The 8574-nt window shown below is 40.3% G+C and overlaps 1 pseudogene; it reads left to right on the forward strand.

Moving 5' to 3' along the window:
• Nucleotides 1–3869: 3869 nt before the first annotated feature.
• LOC117064244 lies at nt 3870–5218 on the forward strand (annotated as a pseudogene).
• Nucleotides 5219–8574: the final 3356 nt, after the last annotated feature.

The following is an 8574-nucleotide window of genomic DNA, read 5'->3' on the forward strand; positions in this document are numbered from 1 at the left end:
CTTTAGTTATTGTTTTATAGACTACATTTCATTTTTGCAGCTGCTGTATTGGTTTGTATTTTCATCACAACTGAACAAATATTTATTTGTGAATCTTCTCGCTAGCAATGTATTTCACAAAAATTCTCTTGTGCATTTAAAATGTTTGATGTAGTTTGTTTGGACAAACGGAGGCAAGATGGCGCAGTTCTGGGTTCTTCACTGTCAACTTTCCCGCGCCCGGGAAAGACACGGGTCGACTGCGCAGGCGCAACCCGACCTCCAACGGAGAGAAACCGGAACCCGCCTAGCCACGCCTACCACCCCGCCCCTGACCCGCCTATGTCCCGCCCACTGCCCTCCCACTCCTGGGCCCAGGGCATAAAAGCCACTCCCGGCGGGGGCGCGGTGCGAACTTCCTCGGCCCCTCTTCGTCTACGCGGGACCCGGGAACCTCGTCCGAGAGCGCCGGAGCGAACTTCCTGGGCCCCTCCTGGTACCCGGTACCCGGGACCCGGGAACCTCGTCGGAGAACGCCGGAGCGAGCTTCCTCGGCCCCTCCTCCTGCGTGGGACCCAGGAACCTCGCCCGAGAGCACCGGAGCGAGCTTCCTTGGCCCCTGTTCCTGTGCGGACCTGGGAACCTCGCCCGAGAGCGCCGGAGCGACTTCGTCGGCCTCCACGGCCGGAGGCCGGTGAACCTCGCCCTTCCCTCACATTTGGTTTGTAAATAAAGGTTTTTTTGTCTTGCCTACTTGCCTTTTCTCTGGCATTTGCTCTGGGGGTCGCATTAAAGCCAATCATAGTTTCCAGTAAACCATAGTTATTAAATCTAAAATAGTGGATGAATTGCTTATATTCATCCCTTTATCATTCCTTCATTTATTCTTTAGTCACGAATTCATTTATAATAACATTCTCTACCTCTTGAGGCTTTTATTTTTTATTATGTACTTATTTATTTATTTATTTTGACACAGAGTCTCACTCTGTTGCCCAGGCTGGAGTGCAGTGGTAGCATCTTGGCTCACTGCAACCTTTGCCTCCCGGGTTTAAGTGATTTTCCTGCCTTAGCCTCCTGAATAGCTGGGACTACAGGCGCGCGCCACCACGCCAAGCTATATTTTGTATTTTTAGTAGAGAAGGGATTTCACCACATTGGTCAGGCTGGTCTTGAGCTTCTGACCTCGTGATCAGCCCATCTCAGCCTCCCAAAGTGCTGGGATTACAGGCATGAGCCACCACGCCCGGCCACCTCTGAGGTTTTTAATCACATAAAACATGTATATGGGTTTAGAATAGTACCAGCATGTAATCAAAGCTCAGTAAACATTAGTTGTTGTTATTATTATTATTATTAATTTAATTATTCAAACAATTGTTAGAATCCATTATGGACAGGTCGATGCTATGTAAAAATGATCAGTCAGACACATAAGTATTTACACCTATGAAACAGAGTCCGTGGATAACCAACTGTACAAACATAAGTGTGTGCTGGGTAAGATGCTTTCCTATTAACCATGCCAGCAAAACACATAAACATAAAATGTCCAGCCCTTTTCAAAAATATCTCATTAGTAACATGTCTCCTTTTCTTAAAAACTAAGAATTCAGGGATTTAACAAAAGTTTTAGAGCTGTTTTCAATCATCGTAGTCTCTACAATAGAATGAACCCTACAGTGAGAGCTAGGAAAGTTGGTTCTAGCTGATAGCAAGTTGTCTGTATGACCTTGGGTAGGTCATTGAAACTTAGTGGGTCATGATATCTTCACTTGTAAAACGAAAAGCAAATATCCGGAAGATAAGGTCCAGGAATTTGCTGTTTAAGAAAGCTCCTTAGGTGCTTTGATTACTAAAACCTAGCCAGCCAGTGTTACAAGGACTGCTAGCAATTCTCCTAAATCTTTTACACTGACAAGAACTTGAAAAACCAGTGAATGAGTAGATGATATGGTTCTGCTTTTTTGTGCAGTATATAAATGTTACATCTAGAAAGCCCCTAGTCTTAAGATGAGTGTTATTAATGCATTTTGTCAATTAGGCATTACTTTGGATTCAAAAAGACATCAATTAAAATAACATCCATTTTGTGGCAATTAGACATGTCAGTTCTGCAGCTCAATGTGAATGACTTTACAATCTCATAATTTTAATATCAATCTCAAAACAAAGGAAGCTTTGGCCATGAGAGGAGGAAATACAATTTTGAACTGCAGAGTGCAGATGAGATTTTCAGAGACATTGTGACAGCCAAGGGGTAGAGTCAGGTATCCAGGTACTTGGTAGACAAAGAAGAAATTTTTGAAACTGAGACTTGATGTCAGAAAGAAGATGGGAATGCAGAATCTGTTCATCTGCTCATTTATTCCACAAATAGTTACTGAATTCTGGCATTACGCTAGCCACAAGTTTGCAGCACATGCAATTATAATATAGTCCTCAGTCTTAAAGTGATTAGCGCTTACTGACCAGCAATTCCCACTTTAAAAATTTGGCCTAGATCATGGTTAAACTGTTAAGCACCTTTAAAAATTATCTTACCAGGCCGGGCACAGTGGCTCACACCTGTAATCCCAGCACATTGGGAGGTCGAGGAGGGTGGATCATGAGGTCAGGAGATCGAGACCATCCTGGCCAACACAGTGAAACCCCGTCTCTACTAAAAGAAATACAAATAATTAGCCAGGTGTGGTGGCAGGCACCTGTAGTCCCAGCTACTCGGGAGGCTGAGGCAGGAGAATGGCGTGAACACAGGAGGTGGAGTTTGCAGTGAGCCGAGATCGCGCCACTGCACTCCAGCCTGGGCGACAGAGTGAGACTCAGTCTCAAAAAAAAAAAAGAAAGAAAAAATTATCTTTCCTTTGTAATTTGATAAGACTAATTTATTCCGAAGTTTAGTTTCAGTGATAGTATCCTTCATGACCTTTGCCAAATCACATATAATCTCTATGATGATTTACTTTATATATTTTTCTTTGTATCAACTTGCTATTTATACCTAAAAATAATTGAGACAGCCAGGTGGGAGGCAGTCTCTGGAGAAACTCCAATCAGCCTCCCCACTGAGGTGGTGCCTCAGGAAGTTCATGCCCTTTGCAGTTGGGTGGAGCTTGGCCCCTCCTCTTCCTGTGTGAAACCTAGGATTGCAACCCTCTGGCAGGAAGCACTGTAGCGGAGGGTTTCTCCCTTGTTTTTTTCCCCCTTTTCACCCAACAAAACCCTGCTTTACTCACCCTTTAAACCATCTGCGAACCTAAATTTTCATGGCCATGGGCCAAACAAGAATTTCATCTTTAGCTGAAGTAAGGAAAAGTCCTGCAACACAATTATTTAAAATATAAAGTTTAAATCAGTACCATAAGTAAGAAATTAATACTGTAATGTATGGTAACCATAAAAATAAATACAATGAAAACCAAATAATACCATTGAGTCATACTTAGATGCAATTTCCTGATCAGTGGTCAATAATGGCTTTCATGTTTTTAAGAATGGGTACTAGCAATCATTAGAAAGGTGTTAAAGATATATTTTCAACAAATTGTTGCTTTCTCCTTAACCCAAAGTACCCAAAAACAACAACAACAAAAAATCAAGTTACTAATACTGATTCAATTATACATTATGCATAATAGGGAGAACACTAGGTTTAACAAATACAAAAATTTCCTAACAGACTCTAAAAAGTAAACATTGACATTAAAATATATCCCCATACATAGGAACCCCCAAAATCTCGCTCTCGCCTGCGTGCTCTCTTGCTTACTTGCTCTTTCACTTGTCCCCTCCTCAAGGATCCAAGGTGCTCTGACCACAGCCTGCAGCTGGGATGGGAGACAGAGGAAGTGGCTTAGGGAAAATGAGACTGCGGTGCTGGTGGTAGGAAGATGTTGGGCAGGGACAAGCAGCAGGAGCAAACTATCGCTGAGGACCTGGTCATGACCAAGTATCAGATGGGTGGGTGACATCGCCAACTGGGTACTTTGGTCCTTGGTGGAAGCATCCAGCTCAGGTGTGTGGTTACTGAGCCTGTGTGAGGAAGGTGATGCCATGATTATGGCAGAAACAGGGAAAATCTTCAAGAAAGAAAAGGAAATGAGGAAAGGTATCGCTTTTCCCACCAGCATTTTGGTAAATAACTGTGTGTGTCACTTCTCTCCTTTGAGGAGTGACAAAGACTGTATTCTCAAAGAAGGTGACCTGGTAAAAATTGACCTTGGTGTCCATGTGGATGCCTTCATCGCTAATGTAGCTCATACTTTTGTGGTGGATGTAGCTCAGGGGATCCAAATAACAGGGCAGAAAGCAGATGTTATTAAGGCAGCTCACCTTTGTGTTGAAGCTGCCCTATGTCTGGTCAAACCTGGAAACCATAACAAACAAGTGACAGAAGCCTGGAACAAAGTTGCTCATTCATTTAACTGCATGCCAGTAGAAGGTATGCTGTCACACCAATTGAAGCAGCATGTCACTGATGGTGAGAAAACCATTATCCAGAACCCTGCAGAACAGCAGAAGAAGGACCATGAAAAAGCTGAATTTGATGTTTTCATCAGCATAGGATAAGGCAAGGTCAAGGATGCAGAGCTACTATTTACAGAGGAGCCACTTGTAAATAATACAGACTACAAATGCAAACTTCACACACCTTCTTCAGTGAAGTGGAAAGGTGTTTTGATGCTGTGTCACTTACTTTAAGAGCATTTGAAGATGAGAAGTAGGCTTGGATAGACGTGATGGAGTATACCAAGCATGGACTGCTGCAACCATTTAATGTTCTCTATCAGAAAAAGGGTGAATTTGTTGACCAGTTTAAATTTGCAGTTCTGCTCATGCCCAGTGGCTCCATGCTGATGAGCAGTGGTCCCTTTGAGCCTGACCTCTACAAGTCTGAGATAGAGGTCCAGGATCCAGTGCTAAAGACCCTCCTACAGAATTCTTCAAGCTGAAAAACCCAGAAAAAGAAAAAAAGAAGGCCTCCAAGGCTGCAGAGAATGCCACCAGTGAGGAAACATTAGAAGAAAAGGAAGCTGGCAACTGGGGTGGGGCCTTCTCCCCAGATTGCTGCTCCTGCCTCATCCCCTTCCCACTATATCCCAGGCTCTGTGAAGTGCAGTTCTTCTTCTCCACCTGGGACCACCCACAAAGCGGGGGTCTCCTTGCCCCCATCCCAGTTCCCCAACCCACCCCCTTCCAGCAACAACCAACTCCAACTGACTCTGGTTTTGGGATGTGAGGTTTTCCAACCACAAAAGACTACTTTAAATGAGAAAAAGAAATTGAATAATAAAAGCAGGAGTCAAAAACCAAAAAAGAAAGAAAGAAACTTCCACAGATTCAACAACAAAAAAATGTCTTAGAACAACAGGAAGACTTCTTGGAACTATTAAGTGATTATAGCAAGGTTGCAGAATACAGGTAAATACGCAAACATCAATCACTTTCCTATATATGAGCAAGGAACAAGTGGAATTTCAAATTAAAATATATCATCTACATTAACAACAATACTATGAAACACTTAAGTATAAATCTAACAAAATATGTTCAAGATCTATATGAAGAAAATGACAAAACTCTGATGAAAGAAATTAAAGAACTAAATGCAGGGATATTTCATGTTTATTACTAGAAAGACTCAATATGATTTTTCCCAACTTGGTCTATAGATTTAACGTAATCCCAATCAAAATCTCAGCAAATTATTTTGTGGTTATCAAAAAACTAATTATAAATTTTATGTGAAGAAGTAAAAGACCCAGAATAGCCAAAACAATATTGAAGGAGAACAAAATTGGGACTACTTGACTTCAAGACTTATTATAAAGTTACAGTACTCAAGACAGTATGCTATTGCAAAAAGAAAAAAAAAATAGCATGGTGCAGTGGTTCATGCCTATAATCATGAGGGAGGCAGAGGCAGAGGGATTGTTTGAGACCAGCCTGGACAACATAGTGAGACTCTGTCTCTATATAACAATTAAAAATTAGCTATGTATGGTTGCTTGCAACTGTAGTCCCAGCAACTCAGGAGGCTGAGGTAGGAGAAGAGCTTGAGCCTAGTGGTTTGAGGCTGCAATGAGCTACGATCATGCAATCTCACCACTGCACTCAAATCTGGACAACAGAGTGATACTCTGTCTCTAAATAATAAAAATTTAAAAAGACAAATAGTTTAATGGAACATAACATAGAGACCAGTTAGAGACAAGGAATAAGCTCACACAAATGTCAACTGATCTTTGGCAAGGAAACAAAGACAATACGATGGAGAGAAGATAGTCTTTCAACAAATAGTGCTGGAGAAATAGGACATCTACATGCAAAAAAAAATTTTTTTTAAGGAATCTAGGCACAGACTTCACATGCTCCACAAAAATTATTTCGAAATGAATCATAGATGCAGATGTAAATGTAAAATGCAAAACTACAAAACTACAAAAAGATAACACAGGAGAAAATTTACATGACCTTTGACTTGGTAATGACTTTTATATATAATACCAGGGGCATGATCCATTAAAGAAATAATTGATAAGATGAACTTCATTGAAACTGAAAACTTCTGCTCTGCAAAATGTGCGATTAAAAGAATTAGAAGACAAGCCACAGACAAGAAGAAAGCATTTGCAAAAGTCACAACTAACAAAGGACTAGTATCCAAAACAGACAAAGAACTCTTAAAATTCAACAATAAGAAAATGAGCCACTCAGTTGAAAATGGGCAAAAGACCTGAACAGACACCTCACGAAAAAGATACAGAAGACAAGTATGCATATGAAAAAGTACTCATCATCACATGTCATTAGAAAATTGCACATTAAAACAACAAGGACATACCACTACTCACCTATTAGAATGGCCAAAATACAAAACACTGACAAGAGCAAATGCTGACAAGGATATGGAGCAACAGGACCTCCCATTCATTGCCAATGGGAATGCAACATGGCACAGCCAATTTGGAAAACAGTTTGGCACTTTCTTACCATACAATTTAGCAATTCTGCTCCTTTGTGTTTATCCAAATAAACTGTAAACTTATGCCCACACAAAAACCAATACATAGATGTTTATAGTAGCTTTACTTTCCATAAACTCTCGATTTATTTAAATATAAATTTCTTTATAAACTGAAAGCAACCCTGATGTCCTTTATTAGGTGAATGGAGAGATAAACTGATAATCTAATTTATTCAACACTCAGAAGAAATGAGCTATGAAGCCATGAAAAGACATGGAGGAACTTTAGAAGCATTCAGATTGGTGAAAGATGCCAATCTAAAGGGGCTACACATGCAGTATTATTCCAACTACATGACATTCTAGAAAATGCAAAGCTATGGAGACAGTAAAAAAAATCAGTGATTGCCAGGGATTAGTAGGAAAGGAGGGTAAATACATGGAGTAAAGAGGATTTTTAAGGCAATGAGGTTATCCTGTATGATACTGTAATGGTGATCATGTCACACATTTGTCGGAACCCCTAACGATGTACCACTACTATTTATCCATAGAATTTTAAGAATCCATAGAATGTAGCACACCAATAGGAAACCCTGCTATAAACTATGGACTTTTGAATAATAATGATGCATTAATACAGATTCATTGATTGTAACTAATACATCACTCTGGTGTCAGATGTTGATTACAGAGGAGGCTGTACAAGTGTAAGGACAGCCAGTGTATGGGAACACTGTACTTTCTGCTCAATTTAGCTGTGAAACTAAAACTGCTCTAAGAAAATAAAGTCTGCTTAAAAAAAAAAAGATACAGGAAAAAATATGCATCCCCATTACATTCCTCTATTTTTTTTTTTTTATTGTAAATGGATTCATCTTATTTTGTGGAGTTTCAGTAATTGATCAGTTCATGGAGAGGTTGTGTTCCCAGGTCAACTTGTATGTCAATTGTTGGAACTCAGAACAAACTTTTCCAAAGAGACAACTGTTAAATTGAACTAAATATGTCCTGAGAAGGACTCCATACTTCTATTTTTGAGTCTTTGTGGAGGAACTGCAACCTAACTTAATATAATAGGTAGACAAAATTGAGAACCTACCTTGGGGGTGTGCACCTGTAACAGTGGCTGAGTCTTGGCCAATCCCAGCAGCCATACCTCAACCATTCATACACTGTCGAGTGTTCAAACTGTGTTCAAATAAGGCAAACACTGAGTTGTAACCAATCCAGTTGTTTCTGTACCTCGCTTCTGATTTCTGTAGGTCACTTCCCTTTTTTTGTCTATAAATCTTCCACCACATGGCTGTGCTAGAGTCTCTCTGAATCTGCTGTGATTCTGGGAGCTGCTCGATTCGTGAATTGTTCATTGCTCAATTAAACTCCTTTACATTTAATTCAACTGAACTTTTTCTCTTAAGACAACGTTCTCAGAGTGTTTCAATTCCTGTTTTCATCTACAAAAGCTTTTTCAGCTCAGTCCATAGCTGAGCATCTGGACTTAATATTTAAAAAACCCAATATGTTAGGTATACCAGTTACAGCTTTCTACCCATTCTCATAAAAGTAGAACTGTATGAGTTCTGAATTGCTTTTATTTGAATCTCTGCCCCAGCATTTTTGAATAA

The sequence above is a fragment of the Trachypithecus francoisi genome, unplaced genomic scaffold (genome assembly GCF_009764315.1).
Source record: "Trachypithecus francoisi isolate TF-2019V2 unplaced genomic scaffold, Tfra_2.0 Lachesis_group19, whole genome shotgun sequence".
NCBI lineage: Eukaryota > Metazoa > Chordata > Mammalia > Primates > Cercopithecidae > Trachypithecus > Trachypithecus francoisi.